We start from the raw sequence: 27130 nt of genomic DNA, 5'->3' as shown, positions 1-27130 counted from the left end.
AAACCTGCAGTTTAAGTTCAAACAATTGTAGAGGACAGGCAGCCTGCAAACAAGCCACTATTTCTTCCAGGGTTTGGGGACTCAGGTGAAGGGAGGGATATTTCACTTTCCTGGCTAGTGCAAGTCTTCTGGACAACGGCGTGCATCTATCATATTAAAAAGAATAAATATTTGCTAGGAAGAAGGAAGCTCCGAAGATTAGCTTGGTGACCAGAAGCCATTATTTCTCTTATTATCTGTACCTATTAAAGAAATACTTCCTCCCATGATTGGTCTTGTAAGGTCATGAATATTTGAGAAGATCTGCATTTCATCTGCTGGGGAGAAGGGGAATGTTAAACAGCACATGCAATATTTTGTTTAAATGCAAAGACTGAAAAGAAATGAGACAGCAATAATCCATGGGCACTTATTCACACCTATCCCCACCCTTCACACCCCAGAGATGGATTTCAAGCTGTTGGGTTTTTTTCGGTCTCTACCTTCCAAGACAGCTCAGGAGTGGCAGAGGGAAGAAAACAGAGGAGAAGGATAAATCTTTGCGCAGAACCAGTGGGTTTACAATACCTGCCAACAGCATAGCTACCCAGAGAGGCTGGTCTTATCTCAGAATTTGCTTCCTCCCAGTTTTCATTAATCTTTGTCTTATCAGCGGCTATGCAGAAGTTCTTTTTTCTGTCCAAACAAAAACACTGTCTGGGTAAGAGAAGTTACAAGGTTAGAGCCTGCTTGTCAGCCAGGCCCCCAAAATTGGGAGAACCAAAGAGAAAGACTTGACGGTCAGCCTTGTTCCCCACGAATACCCCCAGCTGCAGGGAGAGGGGCCATCTCTCCATCTAATCACACCTCAGCAAATGCTTTCCCTCACTTCCCTTGTCCAGCTGCAGCCGGGGTTGCGTGGGGCTAAAAAGGTTTGCCTGAATACCAAAAAAACAGGCAAACTCCCAGAGCTGGAGGCGCCGATATACTGCTGTGTAAGGACAGGCTGCTTTCTCCACCTCTGTCAGCAGAGCTGGGCTTTGTCCGGGTTGAGGCTCAGCCAGTTCTGTCCTTCGGCGTTGGTGAAACCCTCCACCACAATGGACAGTAGGGAGATGAATGCCATTTTCTGCAGTTCCTGCAGCCCCGTGCCCTGCTAACCAGTCCCAGAGCTTCATCTGCACGTCGAGTAGCAGCTCCTCAAGGCCGTAACGTAATTGTCTCATCCCAGCCACCAAAGCCCTCTGAACTCATCCCAGCCACGAGAAGCACTAATCCAACCCACACGTCATCAAGCACTAGTTCAGCTCAGGATCAGGTCTTGGAGGAAGCCAAACAGGAGAAAGAGAAAAGAAAAAGGCTTTTCACACAAGCAGATTAGAGCTCCGCTATCTCAAAATCCAGTCCTGGGAGCAACAAAATATGAGAAGTCCAGTGTGAAAAAACTATCATGAGATACAACATGGTGAGATCCTGTCTTGTTTATGCCTCAGAACACTTTTTTACAGAAGTTGCCAGTCTAGAAGACACATGTATCTACCCTCCTCTACAGCCATAAATAACCTATTCAATAAGGTGACTAGAAGAACTTCAAACAGTGTTATATTCAGGCCACCACTTACAGCAGTGTAGAGTTGCTGATAGCCTATATACGATAGTAATCAAAATTAAATGCCCGGTGCCCTGGTTTCTCTACTAATGGCAGCACCACTTCAGGGAAAAAAGCTCATTGCAAAGTGTCCCACTGCCTCCTGCTCAGCTACACAAAGGCAGGTCAGTCTAACTCAAAGATTCATAAAACACAGTATAACAGTTGCTCAAGATGGACCAGTAAAACAGGATCTTCCTAGGCCCAGAGTTGCTTAGGCAGTCATTTGGTGATTTCACGATGGTCATATTGAGGTCAGATAGTTACTCAGCCTAGTACCCGACCTTCACACGCACAAAATACTAACAAAGCATACAAAACATGATCCCATCTACCCCAAGTGGGCTATCCGTGGAATAAAATGCCAGATGAGAATTTTCTTCCTAACCTCCTATCCCAGTTAGGCTCATAAACACAAGGATTTCGATTCCTTCCAGAACAACGTTGCGGTACCTAGCACACTTGTGGACGTTACCATCTGTCAGCATGAAGTTCCTTTTCTAAAACCTGCTGAACTCCCAGCACGCCAGATACCCTCCGCCAGGGATTAGAAGAAATAGAATAACTAACATAATTCCCCAAACAATTTCAATGTTTGATCAGCTGTATGTGTTGAGCCAGAAATTAGCCAGAATAGTTCTATGGTCGTCATGGTGGCCGTAGGATCTTAAGCTAATATTAAAGAATAGTCTAACACGGACTAGCCAGGTGGCACCTAAGTAATTGCTTATTATGCTTAAGTTGTTTGCTTATCATCATTCCACCCGCACTTTTTCCCTTTTTTCTTCTTCCCTGATGTCTCCTGTCAGTCAGAGATAATGACATCTCCAGAAGAAGGAGCATCCTTAATTACGTGCTCTGTTCAGTGGGGGCCTCTACCTTGCGCTGACCGTGAGAAAACATCAAACAAATAATTTCAGTGCTTCACAGAAATTAACTCCTCAATAACTGGTATATCACAGCGCAGACTCAATATTGGTTTTCATCTTAGGGCTTCCAAATGATTTGGGCACCCATAAAACTCAACTTTGGACAACGAAACATCCTTTTTCACACCCAGATTCATTCATGCCATGTGGACTTTACAAGGATTCACTCATTCATAGCATGCATGCAAAGGGGATGCATACGTATTTGCAGTAATGGGTGATGCATGCGTGCACGTGTTTGGTCCCCACCAGGAAAGCCAAGCTGTGTACTTCAAAGCTGTATAGGAGAAAAGTAAATCCAGCCGTGAACCTCTTCTCTAGAAGAGATGGGGAAAATATATTTCACATAGCAAACGCCTCCACCTGTGTATAATGCCAAAAGCAGCCACTGCCATTGCCTCAGAAGAGCGGAGGCAGCAAGACCAGGGGCATGTCTCCTCCTGCTTGTGCATGCTCCCTGACCTAAAGCCTGGGATTTGCTGCTGCACACCACATTACGACGCAAGTCCATTCCTATGACGGCAGCTGAACAAACTCCGTTTTGGAAATCCTGACCCATACGACGAATTTCTGACAGCAGAACAGCGTCAGCTGGCAAGGGCACAGAAAGGAAACACACCCCTTCAGCAGCGTGTAGCTATGGTAGCAAAACTCAGGGCAGAGATGCAGCAAACAACAGAAAAGTGTTTTTGTGAGCTTAGCTGGTGCTGCCCGGAGATGTCCCCGCACAAACTTGGGAGATGGTGGTACCCACAGAGGGGTTCTTGCCTCCTGCTTTTGGTTCTGGTTGCGGCTGTCCCACCAGGTGTAATTTCAGGAGATCATAACAGGGCTTCCTTGCTTCCTACTGAAAGCGGGAAAGGTTTCAGACATGAGCCCTTCCTCCTCCCCCAGTAATTCATTCCAGTCTTCCAGTATTTTCTTTGTAACGAGAAGAGTAGTGTTACCCTAAAGAAATTTGAGTAAGAAGTCACCGAGCCACAGAAGGTAGGGACACGTCTCAAACTGTCAGTCTTCATCACAGTGCACACAGCTACGTGCTGTCAGTTGTCCACATATACAGTCGGACATTCCCACATATAAAGCCACAGAAGAACCATCTCAAACAGAAGAAATACTCTGTGGATACTGGACAGTCATAACACACACCAGTGAACTAAGTGCAGTGCTTGATGCATGTATGATGCATCGGCGCAGAATAAAACTGCGGCCAGTGCAATTACTCCTCCTTTCAGTTTCTTGGCCTAGAGATACTGAGGATTTACTTCAGCAAGCTATTCATTTGCGACAGGAAAACAGAGAATCTGTATTTTTTATATTTGTTTTGTATAAAGCCATCACTGGCACAGCATTTTGTGACCCCTCTCCCTTTGCAACATGCGGTTGTTAGTCTCCTTCAAAGCTTAGTTGCTATGACACATTTGTACTATGCTGCGACGACTTTGGCATTTATTGCGTTCAGAAAAAAAGAATTCGAGATTAGATTTCTATCAAGTAATAAAGAAGCATACTTAACTATTGCCTTTAAATTTCTTTTCTTGGGGCATTTACAGAGTTCTTAAGTCCTGTATGACACCAGATCACCAAAACAAAGCAGTTTGGAAAGCTGAATTAGGAAAATTTCTTACTACTCTTACATTGGAGGGAAAAAAAAAAGATCAATAATGCTCTCTCTCATTTCTTACAACTACCTGAGAAATTTCCTCGTAAATTGAGGGTTGGATAGGTGCTGCCTTTCCCCCTTATGTCAGAAGTAAGCATCAATAAAAGTGAAATAAAACTTTTACATTCATTGGCATGAAATCACATGTCTACACATAAATAAACATTTCTGAAACAAGTCAGCTGAATTATGCAAATTTAGATTTTTCTAGTTGTTCTATTTATACTAGATAGGTGAAACGCAAACAGCAATTTTTCATAAAAACAACCTGACCCAAAGCTGAAGTTTTCTTTCTAACTGGAGATACGGTTTGTGTACTGATGTGTGCTGAAGCAGTTCTCTCCGTGCTCGCTTTGTTATGAGAAGCGGTTATCTGGAGCGAGGGCTCTGTGCAACTGGATTCCTCTTTGTTTCACGTATCACGGTGCCGGAGAAGTTTTTTTTGTTGTTGTCTATTTATGTATTTATGGCATAATTAGCTCACGTGCTACTCAGACTGAGACAGCCTAACACGAGAAAGCCAGTACATTCTCAGACAATAAGGTGGATTTGTGACCGTTTGAACACAGCCATGAAGAACTGCCAGTACAAATAAGAGAAAATACCTAGTCTCGAAGCAGAGATTACAGAAAGAAACCCCGCATGTGTTTCCAATATCAGAAATACAATCCCAGAGCCGCACGGCCCGACGCGCGGGGAGGCCAGGCGCTCCTCTCCTAACACCGCTGCGAGCCCTGGCATGCCGGCCAGGCCAGCGCTGCTCCAGCTGGCAGCCATCCAGGCACTAACTGCACTGGCATTTGCTGCAAGGGAGGGAGAGAGGGGAAAACTGGTTTAAATATATCTCAGCAGCCTCCAGCAGAAACTTTGGCTGAGAAGCCAAGCGGTAAGATAAGCCTGTTGAATCAGCACTGCCCTCTCTATTCTGTGACTCTGCACAGCCTAGGACGCTTTTAGACTTAGAGTAAAACTGAACAAAGTAAATATGCTGGAATACGTTCAGTAAGCTACGTCTATAAGCCTGCATTGAAGGGACAACATGCTCCGATTAAAACTTAACAGCTGTCAATGCTCCGAGGTGTTACAAGTATGAAGCTATTTAAAGAGAATGACTGGAGCCCTCTATTTTATTTTGATCAAGCTAGAAAAAGCTGCACTTATTAACCACTGACTGAAACATTAAACCTGTGTCTGCCTTGAAGAGGCTTAACCACAAAAAGGTACAGGAAGGGTGAGAGGAACACAGGTGACTTGTAGTGGCGGGGAAAACTTTGAACGGAAGAATCCGCCCCTAAAACATAGCGAGGGCATACGACATCCGCCGATTCACAGCTTTACCAATTATGGCCTTAAATTACCATTTCAAACTTATGTATGCAAAAGTAGGCAGAAAATGTATTGCACATGCATCTTTGTGTATGTACACATATGCATACACATACACACACTATATATAAATTATTTATATATATGCAGGGTGTGTCTGTGTATATGTGTGTGTAAAAATACAGGATTTAACTCTGCCTCTCTGCAGACCTCACTCAACTTCCAGTCCTTCGACAGGAGACCCCTTCCCTGCCTCCCAACCCCTTGGTGGGTGGCTCAAGCTCTTTTGCCAAGTCGCTTGATGAGGATGGGCCTCCCTTCATGTGACAAATATACACACATACACCTTCAACGGAAAGGCAGTGCTCTTCGAGAGGGCAGATGATGTGACGAGGGAGAATTTCCTGCACGGGGCCGTAGCCGTGAGCACGTCACCCAGCGAGCCGCCTGCGAACGCTCGATCCTCTCCAGCCGCACGTGCCCCGCTGCGGCACAGCATCCCGGCTCCCAGTGCCGGGCCCTCGCGCGAACGTTGCTGGCGCACGGGGCCCCAGCACCGGGACGCGGTGCTACGGCAGGAACCTGCGAGATGCAAGTGCCACAGCGGGGAAGGGCACCGCGCGGGATGGCTGCGGGAGCCCCGCGCGAAGCTTGGCAGGCCCAGCTCTTCCGTTCCTCCGCAGCACGGCACGCTCCCGCCATCGCCGAGGAACTCCTCGGTACCCTTCCCGTTTTGCAGAAGGCAACTGGGGACAAAACTGAAATTTCTTTGTCAGTTCTCACCGTCTTTTCTGTGTGTTCGCACCCTGACAGCCAAGGTCCTAGTTACACGCGAATCCCAGCTGCCTTTGGAAAGAGTATTTCCAAACCTTGCGGGTGCAGAAACAACTTCGAGAGCATGGATTCCAAAGGCCCAAACCAAAAATAACAGAATACACCCACGTTCGTATACGCCAAGAGGCAACTTAAAAGCAAGCCTCACCAAATGTAAAAAATCTCACGTCCCTTGGGACAGCAATATTATGAACAAAATAAACATTTCTTTAACACGAACAAAGATTGTGAAAGTGAAACAATGAGTGACACTGGGAGCTACTACATACAGGGCGTTACGAGATGACCTGATTTCACGTATCCAGTAGCCACGATTTGGTCTTAAGAGTGTGTTTTTTTCCTAGATGGCTGAAGTCATCAGGTGAGAAGTCAAATGTCCAATTTTGCTCACTTAGCCTCTCTCAACAGAGTTAAATACCTTCGGAGGCTGATTCACCCCTTCTTAAAACAGATAACCACGACAGGTCCTTCTGAGACGCCTTCCTTTCCATACCGGCTCTAACAGGGATTTTAATGCCTGCCCTCCACTAGTCACATAACTTTAAAATAGCTAACATGAGATAAGATTGAATTAATTTTAAAGGGACGGAAGCAAACCCAAGCAGGAAGACAATCAGGGGAAGCACAGAACCTACCCAAGTCTCCAGGAGTTGAAGGCTTATGTTTTGAGACTGAACTCCCCCCCCCCCCGCCCCCACTAGCAATTCCTGCCTGTTCTCAAATGATTCATGACCATGATAAAGAGTAGAAAGCCTGGACAGAGACAGATGAAAGCCTTGACTGACAAACCAATCTGAACCCGATCAGTTTAAGGATACTTCAAGAGCAAACGTATGAAGTAAATCATTTGTTATCAGTTATTCCACTTTGCTCTTTAGTAAGATTTGGTTCTTTCAGATGCAAAACCAAAAAAAAGAGGATAGTTTAGCATCCAAGTCAAAGAATGGAAAGATTTAATCAGGCTGCAGGAACTCACGCTCGAAATAGGCACATGCACAAAACCCCTACTTTAACAGGAGATGCACCCTATTTCACAACATGCTTTATTCGAAGCAAACAGGAGCAACCAAGTCAAGAATAGCCCCTGGATGCATAAAAATAGGCCCCCTTTCAATCTGCACTAATTGCTACAACCAATAGAAAACAGGTATTTCGGAGCTCTGCAAAACTAAACGGGTGAGAGTTGAAATCCACCCCCCCCCCCAAAGAAACTGTGCAGTTAGTAAGACCACTAAGAGTGCCTGAGGCACAGGGGGGAGACGAGACAAAACAAAAGGTGCACAAGTTTCTTAAAAAGGAGCCAGAGCACTTGGCTACCGTTCCCCCTCCCGCTTTTTAATTTATACTCACACCATGCATTTACAACCTTCCAGCAAGCAGAAAGAAAAGCATCGTGCAAGGAGTTTGTTAAGGCTTCCCTAACCGCTAAGATTTGCTCTTGAACGTTTGGTCGGAGCAAAACCTGATGCTCAGACTAAGGGGGGGAAAAAAAGGCCAGAAGTTAGTTATCAGAGGAGCTGCCGATCCCCGGGAGACGTATCCGGTTCCCCTCCTCCAAGGTAACCGGAGTGCGAGGGAACAAATCACCAGCGCACGGGAGACGGCGGGATGAGTTTTATTGGCGTCTCGGGGAAAAAAAAAGGCACAAAACTTGGACGCCCGAAGTTGCGCGGTCCGAGGAGGCTCCCGGCAGAGCCCCGAGCCGCCGCGCAACAAAGCCGAGCGGCGAAGCGCAGGGCTGGCGGCAGGGAGGGAGGGAGGGAGGCGGCGGCCTCCCCCGCCGCGCCGGACCCGTAACTTCGCCGGGGCGGCGCCGAGGCTCCGCGCCGGCTCGGCCAGAGGCCGGGCCGCGCTGGGGCGTTCCCGGGCCGCCGCCGCGGGCGGGACGGGCCGCGCTCCGGGCACGGTGACGGCGGGGAGCCCCGCACCGCCGCTTGCCACCCCCCCCCCCCCGCTCCGCGCGGCTCCGGGCCCTCCTCAGCGGGCGGGACCCTCCCCCCCCCCCGGGCCGGGCCCGTCCCGTCCCGCGGCGCAGCCGCCCCGCTCCCGCCGCCGGCCCCGTCCCTCCGAGCCCCCCGCGCCGCGCCGCGCCGAGCCCCACGCAGGGCGGCCGCGGCCCCGCGCCCCCCCCTCCCCCGCTCACCTGCCCTCCCCGCCGGGCTCCGCGGGCTGCGCTGGGCTCCGGCCGCCGGGGCTGCGTGTTGCTCCCGTTGGCAAGTAACAGTCTCCAGGGCTACGGTCACTATGGCGCCTCGCGCCGGGTCTCGAGGCAACTGTTGCTACCCTCTCCCCCTACGTCACGGCCGGGCCCCGCCCGCTCCGCGCCGGGGGGGGCGAGGGGCGTGTCCCGCGCGGCGCGGCCGGCGGTTGGCGCGGCGGCTGTCGGTCACCGCAAGGGCGGGACACGTTGGGTCTCGGCCAATAGAGCCGGGGAGGGGGCGGGGCCTGGAGTTGGCGCGCGCTTTGGCGCTTCAGCGCGGGGGGGGTGGTGAGAGGGGGTGCGGGAGCCGTTATGGGCTGGGCCGGGCCGGGCCGGGCTCCCCGCGCCGGGAGGCGGGGGGACAAGGAAGGGCAGCGGGTAGGGGATGTGGGGCACGGGGCAGAGACGGGGCTGAGGGGACCGGGACACCGCGGGGGTGAAGGGGGCTGGCAGAGAGATGGGGCTGCGGGAGGACTGGGGACAAGATGGAGGTGAAGTGGCTGGGGACAAGATGGGGCTGAGGGGACTGGGGCAAGATGGAGGTGAAGGAGGCTGGTGAAGAGATGGGGCTGAGGTGACCAGGTGAGGATGAAAGAGGCTGGTGGAGACATGGGGCTGAGGGGACTGGGACAAGATGGGGGTGAAGGAGGCTAGTGAAGAGATGGGGCTGAGGTGACTGGGGCAAGATGAAGGTGAGGAGAGTGGGACAAAATGGGGGTGAAGGAAGCTGGTGGCAAAAGAAGCGAGATGAGGCAGCAAGGGAGTGATGGGACTGGTGAAGCAGATGGGGACTGAGGGAGAGGGGGGAAAGAGCCGGGGAAGCGGGGAGAGATGGGGCGCTGTAGAAAAGGAGGAGAGGTGAGGGAGCAGATGAAGTGATGGGCTGTTGGAAAAGGAGGTGAGTTGGGGAGAGAGGGGCAGTGGGTGGCCGGTGAATGGGGAGCAGCAAAAAATAAGGACCGATGGGTATGGGAGAAGGTGAGGGCCAAGGCATCGGCCTGGGGCCACGATCAGAGGAGAAGAATGGGTAAAGGACTCTTCTGGAGAGAAGGTGCTCTGCTGAGAAAGAGGGGCTGAGGGAGACACTGGTAGCCTGCGAGGGGCGAAGCCAGGCCCATCTCATTTGCTTCAGGACAACAGCTTTCTGCTTTGGAAAAGGGGGATGCAGGAGGAAGATAAGTGGTGAAGATGTGGATTTCAGTTATTCCCTGTCTAAAAGGCAGGCTGTCATCTGCCCTTCCATTGTTTATCTGTGATGTGAAATTCAGCATTGCAGTAGAGAATTGGCTTGGAATCTGAAAAAACACATCCATCCCTGAGAGATTTTTGTTTGTGTTTAACCAAGTTTGGATGCGATCGGACTGCTGAATTTACCAGGTGTGATACATTCCCAGCGTCTCATTTATTGCTTCCCTACCCCCAGCATCTAGTTGCCAGTTACTGCTATGTGAAAACATGCAGATGAGTTTATGATTTATATTGCAGTTGCGTCTGGAAGTCCCACACAATCAGTGATCCTCCGAGCTGTGCACTGTAAAAAAGCCAGAAAGGAAAATACCTTTGCCTCAAAGAGTTAACAACTCCAAACAGATAATTCTTGAGAGGGCAGAGAAGAGAGACAAAGAGTTACACTGAGCCACCAATGGTTGAATTGGGAGTGTTATAAAGCTGTTAGATAGACAGGTATGTATTGTTAGATTAATTACATTTTCCACTTTTTTTAAAAAAAGTTAATTTTTCTGGTATTAAATATTTAAAAAGTTCCTGTTGGCTCATGGGTAACGGACAAAAATCTCTGGAAACAGTCTACTTCCAGATAAGCTGCCTTTCTGTTCCCTCACTCCTTTCCACACAAGGACATTTGCATGTAAACAGGTTCTTTGTTTCTTAAGAGTTCATTTGCTCTTGCTGCTTATTTCTCCCTACCTGAACTAATAATTCTCCATGACATCAAAATCGTTTCCACAGCAACCGATCGTGAAGTCACAAACAACAAACAGAGGATTATAGGTCTGAGTGGAGCACAGGCAGCTGATGTAGACGGCGATCAGAAATCCCGTTTTAATGCAAATTCCTTAGAAATAATGGGAATTGTGGCGCAGCATCGTTCCATGCTGTTATACAGCTTCCGCCGCTCACCCCAGAATGGGCTGCGTTTCTGCGGCGGGGGAAATAACGTACTTGGAGTGTGTGAAGTTAGCTCTGGGGGATGTGATGGGTGACCAGTATAAATCATCACACGATACAAAATTATCTATCAACAACAGTTGCTTCTTGGTGGAATCTTAATCACAGGTTTTAAAGAACCAGCTAAGAGTTAGTGTATAAAATGCTTGGCTCTAACTCCGAATTGCTTTAAGAGGAAGACTTTTTTTCACGTAAGCGAAGGCAGCAAATGAAGCCAGAGAGCGTGTGGAGGAGACATCTACTGGCTAAAACGAGTTCTGAGCAACAGCCGAAAGTACTTATGTCGCGTATATACATTTGCAGAATCCTATGACCACTCAGATACATGTTTGTATCTGACTAGCACTACAGGTCTTTAGGATACTGCTTATAATGACATAACATTGGGAAAAAACACATATTACATCAGTACCAGTCAGTACCTGGGGCAGATGTAATTGGTATTTTTACATTGTTGGGGGAGAGAGAAAGCTTAAGCTATAGATTCACACATAGTTAACTGCGTTCTATCCCAGACGTTTCTGTCAAGTTTAAAGTGACCGGTGAGTCTTGCATACGTCTGGGATGGTAAGGAGTATCACAGGAGTTTTTAACAGAGGAGGGGGAGCTGCTCTGCTCCCTATGTCCTGTCCTGTTTATTTTAATTCCAGGAGTAAGGCCTGCATAATGAAAGCTGATACCTTGCAGTAGTTCTGTGCTCTAGCTGAGTCTCAGTTCTCTGTATGGTTTTTGAAAGCAGAAAAGGAGTTTCTGCAAAAGAGCGAGAGAAAGCAAGTGAGTGAATTAATATAAATTCAAGAGACTGGACTCTGGAGCAACCAGGAAGGTTTGTTGGTTAGGATTTGGTCTACCCACAGATTTGGGGTCAGTATACCTATTCTAAATAGGTTACTGAAAGAGTTATACTGGAAAAATCCATAGAACAGAGCTGTTTGTATGAGCACCAAGGATACGCTGGATAAAATTTTCAGAAGTTTCAAACAAAAAAAAAGACCTTTTTTAATGGGTTCTGGACCCTTCAGCAAAGGGTATTCAAAATATTAACTTCTTTATGAAGGGGTCTTTGCTTAGTAAGTAGCGTGGTACAAAACAGATGGAATAGTTTTTGAGAAGTCATGTAATACACATAAACTTCCCACCAGAAGGCAGGACCTACTTTACCTGTATTGTACCTGACCTGTTTTTAAAATCTCCTAGTGATGGGCGAGCCCAAACTCTCCTTAGGGAGAAATGTATTCCAGGTTTAACTAATCTTATAGTTGGACAGTTCTGTTCCTCTACCCCATCCCACTTCTAAGCTAAATCTCTCCTGTTGCATTTCAGGTTCCTCCCCTTTGTTCTGTTCTTGTGGGAAATAAAGGCCATATCAATCTCTTCTCCTTTATAACCAGCTTGTGATGTTTTTGAAGATAGTTCTCATATCTCCCCTCAATCTTTTGTTTTCTATATTAAACAACCCTGAACCTTTGAAATTTCCCTCTGTTTTTTTCTGCATGGAAAATCCAGGTCTTTCCTTACAGAAGTGGTACGTAGGTAGTCATTTTTCATCCTGTAATGATGTGGCCACTTATTCCTGCCTAAGCACAGTACTTTGCATTCGGTAACACTGAATCGCATCATGTTTATGTTAGGTCATTGCTCAAATTTCTTAAGAACTTAATGAAGTCCTTCAAAAGTGCCTGCAGTCCTTCCCAGTTTATTATTGCCTGCAATGTGTGGTTGCAGACCTGTTACTTTAGTCCCAGGGCATGATTCTCCACCACTTAGTGTCTTGCACAGTATCTATACCTCTGTAAAGCAAACATAAACCACATTCTGATATATTCTTATGTTTTCAGAAGTGTGAATTGTTCTATGAAGTCAAAAGTAGTTCCCTATCTTGTCTTACAGTGCCAGCAGGATCTTGAAATGCTTAGCGATGCCAAGCATACAACCTTTGATGCATTACTAGAAATCTTGGAAGTTAGCCGGTTCCCTCCTGGAACTGGGTAGTAATCACAGGGTTGTTATTTTTAATTAGGACCTGTCTGTGATTTGTTGTGTCAAGCTGGTTGCTGGGATTAATTTTTCCTCATTTCTTGCATATGTTGCCTAAGCCAGATCTCATCATTTTCATTTCAGCCCATAAAGTAGCAGGGTCAATTTAGTGAAAGTAGTCTTGTTTTAAGCAAGCTGTCAGTAATGGTAAAGGAGGAGAAGAAACTAGGCTTACTTGCGAGGTATCACGTTTGCTGCAGTTATAACAGATACCCGCACGAGGGCACGTTCCTCCAAGTGAACTGGAATGCTGTTAAATCCCGGTCCATCATCTCTGCTCCGAGGACCTGTTTGAAGTGATTTGACTGAGAGGAAATTTTGAGAGAAAACAGTATTTTGATGGAAGCAAATGCCTTGCAAGCCTGGGGCGATCTTTTGAAATTTCCTGTTTATCTGTGGAAAATACCATCGTTTTGGTGGCTGAGAGTTAGAATTTGAATCAAACTATTCCTTTGAGTTGTTTTACTGATAAGGTGAAAAATTTCTCAGAGGATTTTGTAAAAAAGCAATGAAAATAATGTTTTCTGGGGTTTTTGCTTGAAAAATACTTGCTTGTATTCAGCCAGCTGCAATAGGGAGAATCCCTATCGTTATACAGGTACCAACCCATGCAGCACTTTGCTACCTAAAAGCTTTCTGTGTCAGATTCATCCCTGTCCATGTCCTCCTTACATCCTTACCAGCGTCAACTGGGTGCATCTGGTGTAAAATGCAAGCAGCCTGAATTGGTGGCTCTCTCCATCCTCTTTACAAAAGTATAAACAGCATCATCCAATGCAAGATAAGATTGTCTAAACTGAGATAATAGACTTTTTTAATATATCAGCTATAAAACTTAATTTGCAATGATTTTAAATTGTGATGCAGATGAGATGAGCTCTATTTTTCTAGGCAGGTAGCTGCTGAAGAGGAGCACTTGAGAAGAACAGAGTAAATCTCCATACCAGGTACTCCAGAAGAAACTGGTTTAAAGGGACTAACAGAATTGAAATGACAGCCTGTCCTGGTGGAGCTGCTATGTCCTTCGAGCACTGCAGTGTTCTTATTCTGATTCTGCTGGGTCAGTGCCTGCTCCAATCATAAGCCCAAGAATGTAGCCTTCTGCATCATAAATTTCTGAATATGCTGCTGGTAAGAAAACAACTCTGTTCAGTGCTTTTGGCTGGACTTAAAGGATACATCTACTGAGTGTAGCTGTTCCAAGGCCATCCTGGAACTTCCCAACAGCATCATAGTGTGTGTCCTCTTCTGCCAACTCAGTCAGCCTGCAAGTTTCTTCATCAGGAAAGTGATTTCAGGGCTGTAATTGCTCTGATGTTACAGGATGCACTTTCCCGTCATGACGGCATACAAGAGCACTGCTTTCCTTTCAACATCATCCTAACTGGAAGAGAACAGGTGAGCTCTGAAGATGAGAGAAAGAAGGAAGGGTTCGTTTGGCCCTTCCCTTATTTTTTTTCTTATATCTCCTTTGGATGGCAGCAAGTATCACAAGAGTCTACAGCAAAAGGTGCATGATGCAGTGAAGCTGGACTACAGCAAAAGGTGCACGATGCAGTGAGGCTGGAGATGGTGCACAATACTCTGGAATACCCATTTGCATGGCAGCCTACTTAGATTGGTGCCTGTAGTGTTCAGTAACCACAGACTTAGAAATGCGGAGTTCACGGCTCAGCATTGTGAGGCTGGGGACTGGCGTCATCTTGACACGGGTGGTACTGCTTGAAGAGGTTACTATTCTCAACCTCATGTCTCCACCCTACAATTTTGCTAGCCAAGCTAGAAGCCCAAATGCTCTCTTTTTCCTCTGGAAATTTTATCTGAGCAGAGTTAAAGGACTAAGTATTTATCTGGAGTTTAATCAGCTCTGTTTTGACCACAGCTGTTTGGAAATTCTGGAAAGAACGTTTTTATACAGTCATGGCAGATGTGCAGTGTACATATGCCACACCTAGCAGGGAATGGTGGCCTCCTCAGCTAATAGAAGCCAGAAGACGATGTGTTCCCAACCTGGACATAATCGGATATAGTTATATTGATTTAACTAAATCAATATAGCTTATGCCAATACAACTTTTTTTTATGGAGGCAATGTTTGCGCAATTAAACTCTCGGTGTCTGAATAGTCCTGGCATAAGATTTCAATGGAACAGTTAAATTCCATTCTGTGAAATACAAAAATTCCTTTCTAACGCAATCAGTTTAATGACTTTCCCTCTGTTTCCTGGATAACCACGGACACACCGGCACAGCTGCTGAGCTGGGCAAGTCATTTGCTCGATGCCAATAATGCCCATAATGAGGGGGCAAGGCCAGCAAGGATTTAGCATGTTTAGTCAGTGTAGCAATGTCCACTGGGACTGTAAAAAAAAAAAAAAAAATCCTTACCCCAAACTGTCACTCTCATTTTTTCAAAAAAACCCTTGTGTGAATTCAGCTATGTTAGTAGAAAAGTACTATTTTGTTTTTTGGGGTCTTTTTTCTAGTTAATGCTAGCGGCAGACAACTGGTTGAAGATGTCACACCTCCACCAGTTTCTCATCTAATAGGAAGGGGTTGTTTTCCCCACCTCTCTCCCAGCAGAGCAGAATGTGTGACTACTGCCCACTCTTCATGCATGCAAGATTAGTCACTAGTTCAAACCACCTTCTTCAGTGATTTACACTAAGGCTGTGTGTCCCCCAGAGCCAGATATGCTGGTGGAAAAATTACTGTCCTAAATTCACACCACCTTCTCATGCAGTTTGGAGGTGAATGTTATTAGCAATGAAGTTCAAAAATGATCACCCAAATTAGTAGCAGGCCAAATCAGTTGCATTAAGTTAGATGAGCTGTTTACATTGTTTAAGCCAGATTAATTGCTTTTGCCTGATTTAGGACACAATTGTGCGTCAGCAAATTAACAGGGCTGATAACTGCTAGCTGATGGGTAGTGACAGTGCCTTGGGATGAGAACTTCTGTCCTCACCATGTGAATCTGAAAGAGGTGTGTATCTGTTGTTTAAGATGGAAGAGGGATAGTAGTAAACACCTTCAGTCATGTTTAAGTGAGGTGTAGCTATGCCCTTAGGGCTTTGATAGACAAGCTGTAGGGAACTTTGCTGTGTCTGTGCTCACCTCTCCTTTCCAGCTCTCTACCAAAAGCTGTCATCTGCACAACAGTGTCTGCAGAAAGGGACCCTTTGCTTCAGCCACCTCCATGCAAAACCTGTCTTCGTAGCCTAGACTGGCAACAACGTGAGGCTGTGCTACAGTACTGTGAACTGCAGCAACTCAGGTAAAGGGGGGTAATGAGAGGCAATAATCATTTCATCTGCTAGAAAATATTTTTCTAGAGCTGTCTGGTTAGGCTGTGGAGGGAGAGTTTTGTTCAGCAGGGAAATCTCTGTCAGGAATTGTGCTACTGGAGCTCTACCGGCACAGTTGGCTGTTCTATGAGATGAACGAGCAATAAGATGGCTTTAGGCGAAGTCTAAGCAGTTGTTCTCACATGATGCAGTATTGCTCACTTATTGACCGGATAAGCTTAGGGCTGAATTATTCTGAAAACCAGACCATCATAGGACAATTGCTTTCCATCTGCTTATCTTGTGAATGTTTTTGATGTTTCAGGTCACTCTTCCATCCAGAATTGTTACAAAAGGCTGAAGTCTTAGAGAAGTTTGGAACCTGAATATCAAACAGAAAGGCTCAGCTTGGATCAGTTGTAATATTTTGTAGAGGTAAGTTCCATATGCTTACAACTAAGCATTTTAAAATTTTGGGTTTTTCTACTACAGTGAGGTTACACTTCAAAAAAAAGTCTGTAGAAAAATACTAAGAAGCTCCATGGATTATTAATAATTAAGGTTGCATTGTAAGGGCATAGGTCTTGCACTGTGCTCCAATTATAACCAGCTCATCAGCAGCAATTTCTCTGTTTATATTGTCTCAAAGCACACAGGAGGCTATCTGAGCTCTGCTGTAATCAGGTGATAGAACGTGTTTCCTATGTTGCTATCTCTTACCCTAGTTACACATTCATCCTCTTTCTCAGTTACAACACAGTTTAAAGTAGGACAGCAGACAGGCACAGCCTTGTTCTTGTTTTGGGTTAGACATGCCTGGTAGACACTGTAACACCATTGCAACAGAGTCCCTTGACTTGGTAATCATGAAGCAGACCTGCTGTTTCTGTTGTACAGTAGTGAGAAAAAAAGATGTAATTCTTCTGTTTATTGACGTTTCAGAGAGGCAGCTGATTTTCTGGGCTGTTGGAAACTCATTCCTCTTACACATGTAACTTTTGTGTGCATCTAATTTTGGATCAAATGGCTTTCCATCAAATTCTTCTTCTAGACTGGAAATACCCTTGGGCATTAATAACGTAGTAATGTGGCTTAACCTCTGACCCTCAAAGGATATTGGTAAGCTTTGTAAAGAGAAACTATATCTAGCATCAGGCTACATGATTATATGGGCTAGAAATTCTGGGTCTAATTCTCCCCTCCCTTTCACACTTTATAAGTGTGTACGCCACATAAGACACTTTGCACGTTGCGTAAAACAATGGACAGTATTTGTCTAAACTATGTTGCTTCAAAATCCACTATTATACAGGCTTTAATGAGTGTTTAAAAATATAAAAAGGAGTTTGTGTCTAGTATAGGCAGGACAGATGGACTGTTTGCTACAGTTTTATTTATGAGAAGAGAACTGCATAAGGGTCATGTATCGTAGAGCAGCCTTACTGAGTCAACAAAGGTCAGGTTATCAGCTGGTGTGTTCTGGTGAAGACTACTTGGCTTTGTTGGAGCTATGTTGATTTGTGATAGCCGAGAACTGGATGTGACTCCAGAACTTAATCTGGTGTTTTGTTTTGTTTTTTTCCTTCCAGAGAAACTTGCACCTACTTGCTGTAGAGCCTTTCATGTGATTGGAAAGATGTTGCAAGTCCTTGGTGGGAAAGACAGCATGACCTGTTTGTGTTTAGAAATGACTATGCTATAAAAAAACCTCTTCTGTCTCCGTGCCTTTCTTGTGACCCTCACTTACTACCACGTTTTCTCAGTACATTCATTCTCCTCATGTTGTACTTCATCTGGAAATGGATAAAACAGCTTCCTCTCTTCCCTTCCCCTTCCCTCTCCTGTTATCTTTCAAGTCATTGTCCTGAGGTGCAACTAGGCTTTGGAAATTGTGAACTTTATCAGAAGAAGGCTAGCCTAGAATAACTTGCAGATCCAGATCCAATGCTAAGGATGAAGGGGAAGGGTGATAAAAGTAAAGCTGGGTAAAGTGTCTCAGGTCATTTAAGTGGGCAGATATGACTTGTTCCATATGGGGAACAGTTTAGCTAAACAAGAAATGTATTTCCACTCTCTCTGTGTCTGCTGCTCTATTGAGAGATGATTCTCTGCTTGAGACAGGGAGGAGAGAATACACAAATGGAATTTCTTCTATTTCACCAAAAAGCTGAGTGTCTTTCTGTAGGTCACAGGAAGCTTGTGGCCAAACTGAAAGATGAAAGCAGCACCCTGAAGCAGCCAGCCCCTGCTTCAGCTACCAAATTACAACATCTCGCAGGGAAAAGTATGCTGTTTGTACCCTAGTGTTTTTAACCACAGTCAGATGATTTGAGATATACAAGTATAAAATACCAAGGGCTCGATCTGCATTTATCCTGGGCCTTCTCAAGACACTTATCCTACATCTCCTACCTCTCTCTCATCTTGCATGAGATGCAGCTGTCCTTCACAGGATCTTACTCCACCCAAGTCTTCTACTACAGCAAGTTAAATGACTGCATAAATGGTAAGACAGACTAGAAGCACCAAGAGCCATCTCTACACTCAGGAAAAGGTAGTTTATAACACAGTAGTTAACAAACTGTAAAGTCTTAGGCATAGGCAATGCAAGATGTCACTATCCTATTGTAAGTGATCCAAGAGGACATTAAACTGGATGCTTTATCCAAGTCAGGTACATATCTGCATTTTCTACTTACTGTAATATTTGGGCCTCCTTCCCACAAAACTTACTAGCAAGAACAAAATGGATTCTATGGAGTTTTTGGTTTTCCCTTCACGGTCAAACCTGTTTTACCAACGGAGCTTGAGATTGCTTAATTTACAGCTGTCTCCCCTTTTCCCACAACCTCCTTCTGTCTCACAACCACAGTTTAAAGGTAGCAAGAAACTTTGATTGTTAGAGTGACATTATAATGGAAAGGCTGCTTCAAAGGAGAAGTTTTCTTTTAGCATTTCTTAAATGCTTGGGATTTGCCAGATATCTTCTGGAAGCTTGTTCTGCAGTCAGACTCTAGTCAAGAACTCTTTCTCCCCAGCTCTCATGCTTTGTCCAGCTTGTCCAGTAACTTTGGCCAGTTAGACGACAAACTTTGTTTTAATTTTACAGATCCCAACACCAAGGCGCTATGCTCACCTACCTGGCACTTTACTGTAAAATACCCAGCCTTGCTTTGGATGTTGATCTTGGCAGGAAGCATGCCACAGCATATACCTTCTTCTGCAGAGCAATGCTGATTGTCATCAGAGGAGAAACTGGCCTTTATCCCCTCTGAAGTCCTGGAGACTGAAAATTTCTATGCAGACCGTAGGTAGAAACTAGTATGTATGTTTCCTCACTTGTCTCTCCTCTTCACTGTAGCCAACAAATGCAGGACTAAGACGCATATTTCACTCTTTCCCCCTTCACGTCAATATGGATAATTCATGCTGGTTGCAATTTTCATGACATGAAAATTCAGTCATCAGGCAACCCATAAAATTGGTTCCAAGCCTGTGATCTGAACACTCATTGCCCTGCAAGGCCTTCTCCATCTCTCCTGGCCTAGCTAGCCAAGGCAAAAGTTCAGCCCAGATGAGCAATTCTGTACTCTGCTAACATCTCCTGGAGTTGCTTGGTCTGACCTTGGTGCCTCAGAAAGTGAGAACCCTGGGACTCTACGAAAGCTATTTATTAGTGAATGTAGAGCCAGTAATGATGATCCTTGACAAAGGGTGCAGTCAGCTGGGGCATTCACTATCCTGGGAGTTCAAGCTTAAGTACTCCCTTTATTTGCAAAGGGCTGGGCTGTTCTGTGACCAGTCAATAATAACAGTTCTTGTAGATGTGCCAGCTATGGCTAATCCCAATTCTTATTATGAGGTATAAACTGATCCCCTGTGGGCAGTGAGAACAGTCCCTCTCCTGCTTGTGGCAGAGTTGTAGGAGGACCACCTGCACGTCTGGATCATGCGCTTTGCTCTAATCTGGTCGTTTGCCAGTAATGCCTTGCCCCTTTGGTCTGAGGAACTGAAGAGTTTTGCAAACATCAGGACATCTACCTTTGCAGTGTTGCAACCTCAGTTTGATAAATAAGGATGCTGGGAGCACAAAAAAGCAACCTGCCCGAGGTCATTTGTTGGGTCAGGGCATTACCAAAAATAGAACTGGTAACTTCTACCAGTCAACCTTTGGGCCAGGCCACTGAATTTTGGTTTTTGTTTGTTTGTTTGAATTGCGAATTTTGTGCTCCTTGTCAGGACAGTAGGTACTGGCTAATGACTAAGGTAGGACTCTGGAATAGGAGGGTTAGAAGTCTGCTTTGGGTTTACAGATCTTCCCCACTTTCTGGATGCTCTATCTTTGCTCTTCAGAATAACTTAAGTCATCTGAATCAAAATGTAGCCACGCAGGGGACTTGGACAGGCTGCAGAAAGGAGCTGATGAGATAGCTGGGACAGGGAGGGGAGCGCAGCGGAGCTGTGGGAGAAGGCTCAGGCTGCAAGAGATGACGAACAGTGGAAAAAAGCAAGAATTCTTGGGTGCTGGGACCTACAGACCTCATGCTGTGGGGCTCTGGGGGACTGACTTGGCAGCTGCAGGCTCGCTGCTCTTGCTGCCATTTCCCTGCTGCGGTATCTTAGCACCATGCTGTACTTTGGACCTTCTGCTGCTCCAGCTGCATCCTCTGATCTCCTGGCAGTAGCTCCTCTCATGACATATTTGCTCTTCAGCTAAATAGCTCAAGCCATACCTTCTCCACCCAGTGTGACAGGGGAATATGATGGGGGAATATATGTGGAAGGTGGTGGGGAGAGAATTGCATGCAGGCAAGAAAACACTGAGGAATTCTTGGTCTGCATTTGCAAAATAGTAGCAACAATTCAATGTGGATACAGCTGTTCTGCTAAGTGGATAAACAAAATTCTGGCTTTCCTGCAACTTCATCTAATTATTTGCCGTTATTTCTAGACTGATGTTCAGCCAAGCCCAGTAACCCGCTGGCCACGCTGCCGTTCTGCTGCTCAGCGCCGCTGCTGCAGAGTGACTCAGGCCTCGTGTCCGGCCCCGAAGCCTCGGCGCTGGCTCACCGGGCTTCGCGTTCGTGCTAGCGGCCATTGAGGCTCCGGGGCCCGCTCTGCCCTGTGGCAGCGCAGAGCCGCCGCTGGGGGAAGGAGCTGTCGGCCGCAGGGCCAAGGCCGCGTCCCCGGGGGGCTGCGCGGGGCCGGGGCAGGCTCGGGGCTCGCCGATGGCCGCTGCGCGCTCGGGGCCGTTCCGGGCGCCTCAACGGCGGGGCAGGAAGGAGGGTGAAGCATCCGGCGGGGCCCAGGCGCCGCCGCCGTCGCCGGGTCAACGGCCGCGAGTCACCGCTGCGCGGGGGGGGAGGGGGGGGGCGGGCCTCGCGGCCTTCCGAGCGCCACGGCGCCCAATGGGGCGCGCGCCGGCAGCGTGGCGCGGGGCTTTCAAGCAGCGCGTGGGGGGGGGGATGGAGAACACCCGTCCGGCCCCACCCTTTCCCGCCGGCGGCCCCGCCCCGCTGCCACGAGCGCTCTAAAGGGGCCCCGCGTGGCGGCGCGCGGCAGCCGCTGCAGCGCTGCACGGGGGTCGCCGCCCGCCCGCCCGCTCCTGAGGTAACGGCGCGTGCGCGAGGGGGCGCCGCCTCCCGGCCTCTCCCGCTGCCGCCGGCGGGCGGGGGGTTGGTGCAGCCCCTCCGCGGGCTTCATGACTGCCTGGGGCTGGAGAGCGGGGGGGGGACGAGCTGCCGAGGGAAGCCGGTCCCGCTCAGCCGCCCTCCGGGCCGCCGTGTGCGGGTTGAACTAACCGCCCACCCCACGCGGTGTCGGGGCAGCTGGTACCGCCGCCGGCCCCGGCAACCTCGATAACGACCTGTTTCTCCTCAGAGCGGGTCTCCACGTCGCCACAGCCCCCTCGGTGGGCGACTTGGCCCGGGGGGAACCAGCTTCGCCTCAGAGTTTGTGTAAACGAGCAAAAAGTCCGTTGAGCCTCAGGCTGCTGCTTCGCATCGTTGTGTTCCCGGGCGTTTTGATGCTCCCCTTGAGAAAGCGGGTGGTGTGCGGCGTTTGCTGCCCTGCCTGCCTGCAGTCCTCTCCCTCCTTTCTCCTAATAGCTAGCCACATGTGGCAGGCACGCTTTAATCCCTTAGACTCCTTTTGCAGCACTTCCTGCTGATGCTGTTGAAACTGGCTGCGCGTCGCCCTCCTGCCACACAGAAAACTTCCTATGGAAAAGGAAGATAATTGCTGCACATGACCAGCTGCTTGCTGCTAGCGTCACTTGTGTCTGACAGACGAGCTTACCTGTTTTTTCCATTCCTGAATGACCCGTTGCACGTGTTGTGGTCGGGCTCTGGTGACCCTCGCAGCAGGTCCATGCGCTTTGGTAACCTTTCATTTGCTCTCGGGAAGCTGTCACATGAAAATGGATCACATATCTTTTGGTCAGAGTTGTCTAACTATTTACCTGACTGGGTAGATCTTGGTACAAGATCTCAAACTTCTTTTTTCCCCACAATATTTGGTGCCAGTCTATTTTCAGGACTTTCTAAATGTGCTGGATGACAGGCTTATAATTTTGTAAGCTGTTGCTGGCTGTCAGATTCAAACAGTGATCCTGCTTGAATGCCGAGCAGATCGGTTTTGGAGGTTCTCGCTCTTTCATTGTGAAATTAGGAGCCACCTTTCTGTCAACTCCAGAAGCTACTTAATACCTTCATGAACAAGGTGGCTTAATGAATAGAAGCTGAAATATTTTGACCTTACAGTTAAAATGGTAATAAAATTATTTAGAACTTTCTGTTTTGTTAATGAGCCAGAGCTCTGGGTTAACAAAAAATGCTAAAATGAAAGTTAAACGAGAAAGAAGTTCCAGAACTTCCTCCTGCGCTACGAATAGCTGTCATAAATTCTGCCCTGTTCAACTTGTGTCTTGCTGCACTGAAGTACATGTGTTTGTGTAGAAATTATTTTTGCTATATCAAGAGCAAGGCAGGCAGGCAAGCTAGAGATGTTAGCAGCTGGTTTGAGGGCAGTGATATCCTGAATATGGTTTGTTTTTTGATAACGAGCGCTGGCTTCCTGCAGAGGAGTTGGTTATCCTTTTCTTTCTTTCTTTCTTTCTTTTTTTTTTTTTTTGAGATGAGCATAGGCTGCTCCCCTGTATTCTGAGCTATAGTTTATGCAAGAAGGTACCTCACCTTGAGCTATAGTTTATGCAAGAAAGTACCTCACCTGTACAAATAGTAAAACAACATTAAGTGACTCAAATGTTCAGTATTAGAGGCACCACAAACTGTGGATCTGACTGATCTTCAAGCAGAGATTAGAAAGTCTTGGATATTGTGGGAGCTGGCAGAAACACAGATGATGTGTCTCTGAAAATATATTTGTGTGCTCCTGCAGTCATCTCCAGTCTGTGTTTGAGGGGATTTCCCTTCCACAAGCAAATGAAGGCTGATGACAGTAAAATGAATAACAGTTTAGGAAAGAGGAACGTAAAACAGCCTTCTAGTGAGCCACATTGCTGGGGAATTCACCTAAAAAAATCCCACTGGTCTGGAAAAGTAATCTACATAAAATTGAGAATAACCAATGATGTGGTGGCTTACGTGGCGGAGTAACTGCGCTGCCGGGTCCTGCCCTGGGCTGATCGCCTCGTCCCCCCAGCGTCCAGCGCGCACAGGCGCTCCGCTCAGCGTGGGGAAACGATGGGGTCTGGCTGACAACCGTACATGTTCCGTAACTAAATCTGCTTACGGAAATATCTTGCTGTTGGCAGCTTTGTTAAACTGAAAATGCAGTTCCCCGAAGTAGCTGCAGGGGACTCAAATGTTTATCTGCAGTCGTGTATCAAGGTAAACCCAGAGGGTATCACAGCATTTTACAGTACAACCATATATGCTCGCCCATAGTCAGTGGTACTGTCTGGGAAGAAGACCTCATTGTTCAGAAAGTTTATGTTGCTGCCCTTTTATAAATGGGATTTATCTAAAAGAGACAAAGTCATTTGTTGCTTATCCTCTTTTTTTCCCCATTTAATAATTTAATAACTCCTATATTTAATACTTTTTTAAAGAAAACAAAGTCAGAGTTCCAATTTTGGTGGAAGCGTGGAAGACAGTGGGATAATATGGCAAGCTCCTAAAGTTGATCTGCACAGGGAAAATCGGGCAGGACCATATGTGGTGTCTTTGTGAGTAAGAAGAAAATAAAGCAGCAGTAGGAAACAAAGTAAGCCTATACCACTAGCAAATGTTAAGAGATGACTGATGAACATATGCAATAACTTGACTTTGAGCTGATGTTTTTAAAATTCTCGATGTGTTTTGAGTAAGAGCATATTCAGAATCTACTAGAAATGAGACCTTCACTTCTGTATTGTTGATTATCATAAGAGTTTGCATGTAGTCAAATGTTTATTTTGTTTTGCAAGTGAAGCTCCAAAGCTGCTTCTCTGAAGTAGTTCACAAACTTCCAGTCCTTCTAGGATATAGCTCTTTTTCTCAAAGCAGAAAAAAGGAGCCTTAATGTTTAAATGACTTAATGTTGACACACAGACTTCATTAAAAGGGAGGTTTCTTCCATCAGGTTTTTGTTTAGATGCGTGTTCTTTATGTTACTGAACAAATGGGATGCATTATAGCAAGTGGACTCCTCTAGAAATAGCATGTGACAGGACAGGACCATCCATGATCCTACTGAGCTGTACGTGCTGCTGCAGAGCTGCCACAAAAATTGTGGCCTGGAGCTGGCAAGCATGTGTTTATTTTTGTTACGGCTCATAGAGAATAGCTGTGCTTGTAACTAAGCTTCATGGCACAAAAGTGCTAGCTAAATTGCTTAGCAGATCTAATAATAGTAGGAAAATGGGTAGGATTCCATAGATCCTATGGGTCAAATGGGAAAAAATTAAGGAGATGAGAGAGAGCAAAGAGAGATGGAACCTGAGGGAACATGAGTAAGAGGCCAGTTCAGCTAAATGCTCTTGGGCTATTCGGTCATGGCACCGAGGCATGCGTTTTCTTGGATCCTGTGCAACTTGCATCAGCTGCATTGTCAATATTTGGGAAGTGTGGTTGTGAAACTCGGATTGTGTACCATTACTGTAAACTTGCAGCAAGTGAACAAAGAAAGAAGGGAGAGGAAGATGTAGTAATACTTTTGTTTGTTTCTTAAGCTGCTCTTTAATGTGCTGATTTAGGGGAAAAGGGATGCAGATGCCAAGTGTCCTGTGAAGTTGGTGGCCTCTGCAAAGGAAGACAAAGTTGAAATTAAAAAGTGGCTGGTTACTGCTGAGCAACAGTATAAAACTGCTAGCAGTTTCCTGCTGCAAAGACAGCGTGTACCTTCTAAATGTTGAGTTCAGTTAATTTTAAATACCAAAGTCCTTTCCGATTCACCCCACTGCATAGTAGATGGAGTGAAAGATGAATAGCCATCAAGTTGCAGTACACAATATTGTTTAACTTTTTTGACTTGAACTGAACGCAGTTATAGAAACTGTCTGGTCCAGCTACTAGGAAATCCTAAGTGCTATTCTGAATTGGAGACAACCTTGTGACGTTGTCTTAATATATTGACTTAGCCCTTATTAATGTGCAAGTAAAGGACATAGTTGGCAATGCAACTTATTTAAAACTCTGACAACAACCTGTTATTTCTTTAAGTGGAATGAGTCCAGAGAGTCCCTTTCATGGAAAACTTGACTGACCTTGCATAATACTCCTTGTGTAAGTGATTTACTGACTGTTGTACTTCACAACAGCTGCGTTAGTTATAATAACTATGGAGACCTCTCACAGTGTGGTGTGATCAGTAAACGAGCAGGCTGTTTACCTACCTCAGATTTATAGTTGAGGGGAGGAAAAACACGTGGAACCTTTTGGGCAGGAACTGTCTGTACAGTTCACATACCATGCAGCACATAGTATCTTGACTCCAGACTCAAGTCTCTAGCTATTCAGGGGAAAAAAAAAAAAAGAAAAAAACATTAAAGCGTCAGTGTATTGGCAGACTTTTGTTTCTAATCTGCATCTGTTACATAAAATGCATGACTGACTTGGAATTCCTATGGCCTAGATTCACCAGGGAACTCGCACGGCTAAACTGCACTTCACTTTTTTGCTTATGTTCTTACGTTTTACGGCACAAGTGTATTTGGCCGCTCCAAAAGTTCTGCTATAGCGTGGAGGTGCTGCTATTCTGTAGGTTTGTTGTCAGGGTTGTGGCCAGTACTGGGGTGTCTCTGCAAATAGCACGTGTGCACAGCACAGTGAGGGCTGAATACAGTTATTTTCTCTGCTTTGTAGTGCTTCTTTCCTCTTGAGTGATCGAGCCCGGGGGCGGGGGGGAACAAACCCACAGCCTACTGGCCAAAGCTCTTCTCTGGGAGAAGAGAGACTGAGTTCAACTTCTTCCTTTGACCAATATCATTTAGATTAATCTCTGACCCCAAAAGAGCCTGCCCAGCTATGCCGCGAGATAGCTGGAGCGAGGACACCTTCACTCTTTCTCTTGAAACTGCTTTGCTGTCTTAACAAGCAGGTGGCAAGAGAAAGGCTACAACTACTGCAGAGAGAAAAGCTGCCTTCAGGGGCAAGGGGGAGTCTTAAATCCCTTGCTGTCTTTGTGAGGGTGTTGGGGAAGAAATGCACGTAAGGTATTGAGAAAGGGGTGTCATGTCTAGGACTCTTTCTGTGTAAGAGAGGTGCTAGTGAAACCTCCAGACTGGAGGTCTCCAGACCACACAGTCTGGTAGCTAGCATGCTCTCCTAGAGGTGGGTTTGAATCCCTCCAGGCAGGGGAGGGAACTAAACCCCACGTTTCACAGTTCTGGGTGAGCGTTACTAGCACTAGGTTACTCTGTAGAGATAAGATGCCTTTCCTCCCAGCTGCTTTATTAAAAAAACAGAATAAACCGCTCTGCTGTTCCAGTCTAGAATGGGGTTTGGGACAATGTCTGCCATTTATCTCAGAGCTTCGGAGATGGGATTTTGGAGACACTGCTCTCTCAGCTCATTAATTAAACTCTTGTATTGTGAATTC

The 27130-nt window shown here is 46.5% G+C and overlaps 2 protein-coding genes and 2 long non-coding RNA genes across 6 annotated transcripts in view; 2 read left to right on the top strand and 2 right to left on the bottom strand.

Moving 5' to 3' along the window:
• RFX2 (regulatory factor X2) overlaps positions 1 to 8685 on the bottom strand; it is a 64653-nt gene extending 55968 nt beyond the window's left edge. For both annotated transcript variants that reach the window (XM_064497273.1, XM_064497274.1), the window contains exon 1: positions 8523 to 8685. The gene's annotated coding sequence lies outside the window, so the exon portion shown is untranslated. The remainder of the gene's footprint in view (positions 1 to 8522) is intronic.
• Positions 8686 to 9489: 804 nt separating this feature from the next.
• LOC112989592 (uncharacterized) lies at positions 9490 to 21000 on the top strand. Its single transcript, XR_003260866.2, has 6 exons — positions 9490 to 9956; positions 10065 to 10262; positions 13695 to 16080; positions 16416 to 16525; positions 17033 to 17209; positions 17680 to 21000. It is a non-coding gene; the product is annotated as an uncharacterized LOC112989592 (long non-coding RNA).
• LOC112989593 (uncharacterized) lies at positions 9964 to 22486 on the bottom strand. 2 transcript variants are annotated; one of them, XR_010385069.1, is made up of 4 exons: positions 22388 to 22486; positions 21957 to 22308; positions 11447 to 11516; positions 9964 to 10110 (listed from the first exon to the last, which is right to left on the bottom strand). It is a non-coding gene; the product is annotated as an uncharacterized LOC112989593 (long non-coding RNA). The 2 variants fall into 2 exon arrangements; XR_003260867.2 differs by lacking the exon at positions 22388 to 22486 and having other exon boundaries at positions 21957 to 22370.
• Positions 21596 to 27130, top strand: part of ACSBG2 (acyl-CoA synthetase bubblegum family member 2) — a 21330-nt gene continuing 15795 nt past the window's right edge. Inside the window, exon 1 of the mRNA XM_026110857.2 lies at positions 21596 to 21700. The gene's annotated coding sequence lies outside the window, so the exon portion shown is untranslated. The remainder of the gene's footprint in view (positions 21701 to 27130) is intronic.

The sequence above is a fragment of the Dromaius novaehollandiae genome, chromosome 25 (genome assembly GCF_036370855.1).
Source record: "Dromaius novaehollandiae isolate bDroNov1 chromosome 25, bDroNov1.hap1, whole genome shotgun sequence".
NCBI classification, from domain to species: domain Eukaryota; kingdom Metazoa; phylum Chordata; class Aves; order Casuariiformes; family Dromaiidae; genus Dromaius; species Dromaius novaehollandiae.
This window is presented reverse-complemented; position numbering and strand designations above follow the sequence as displayed.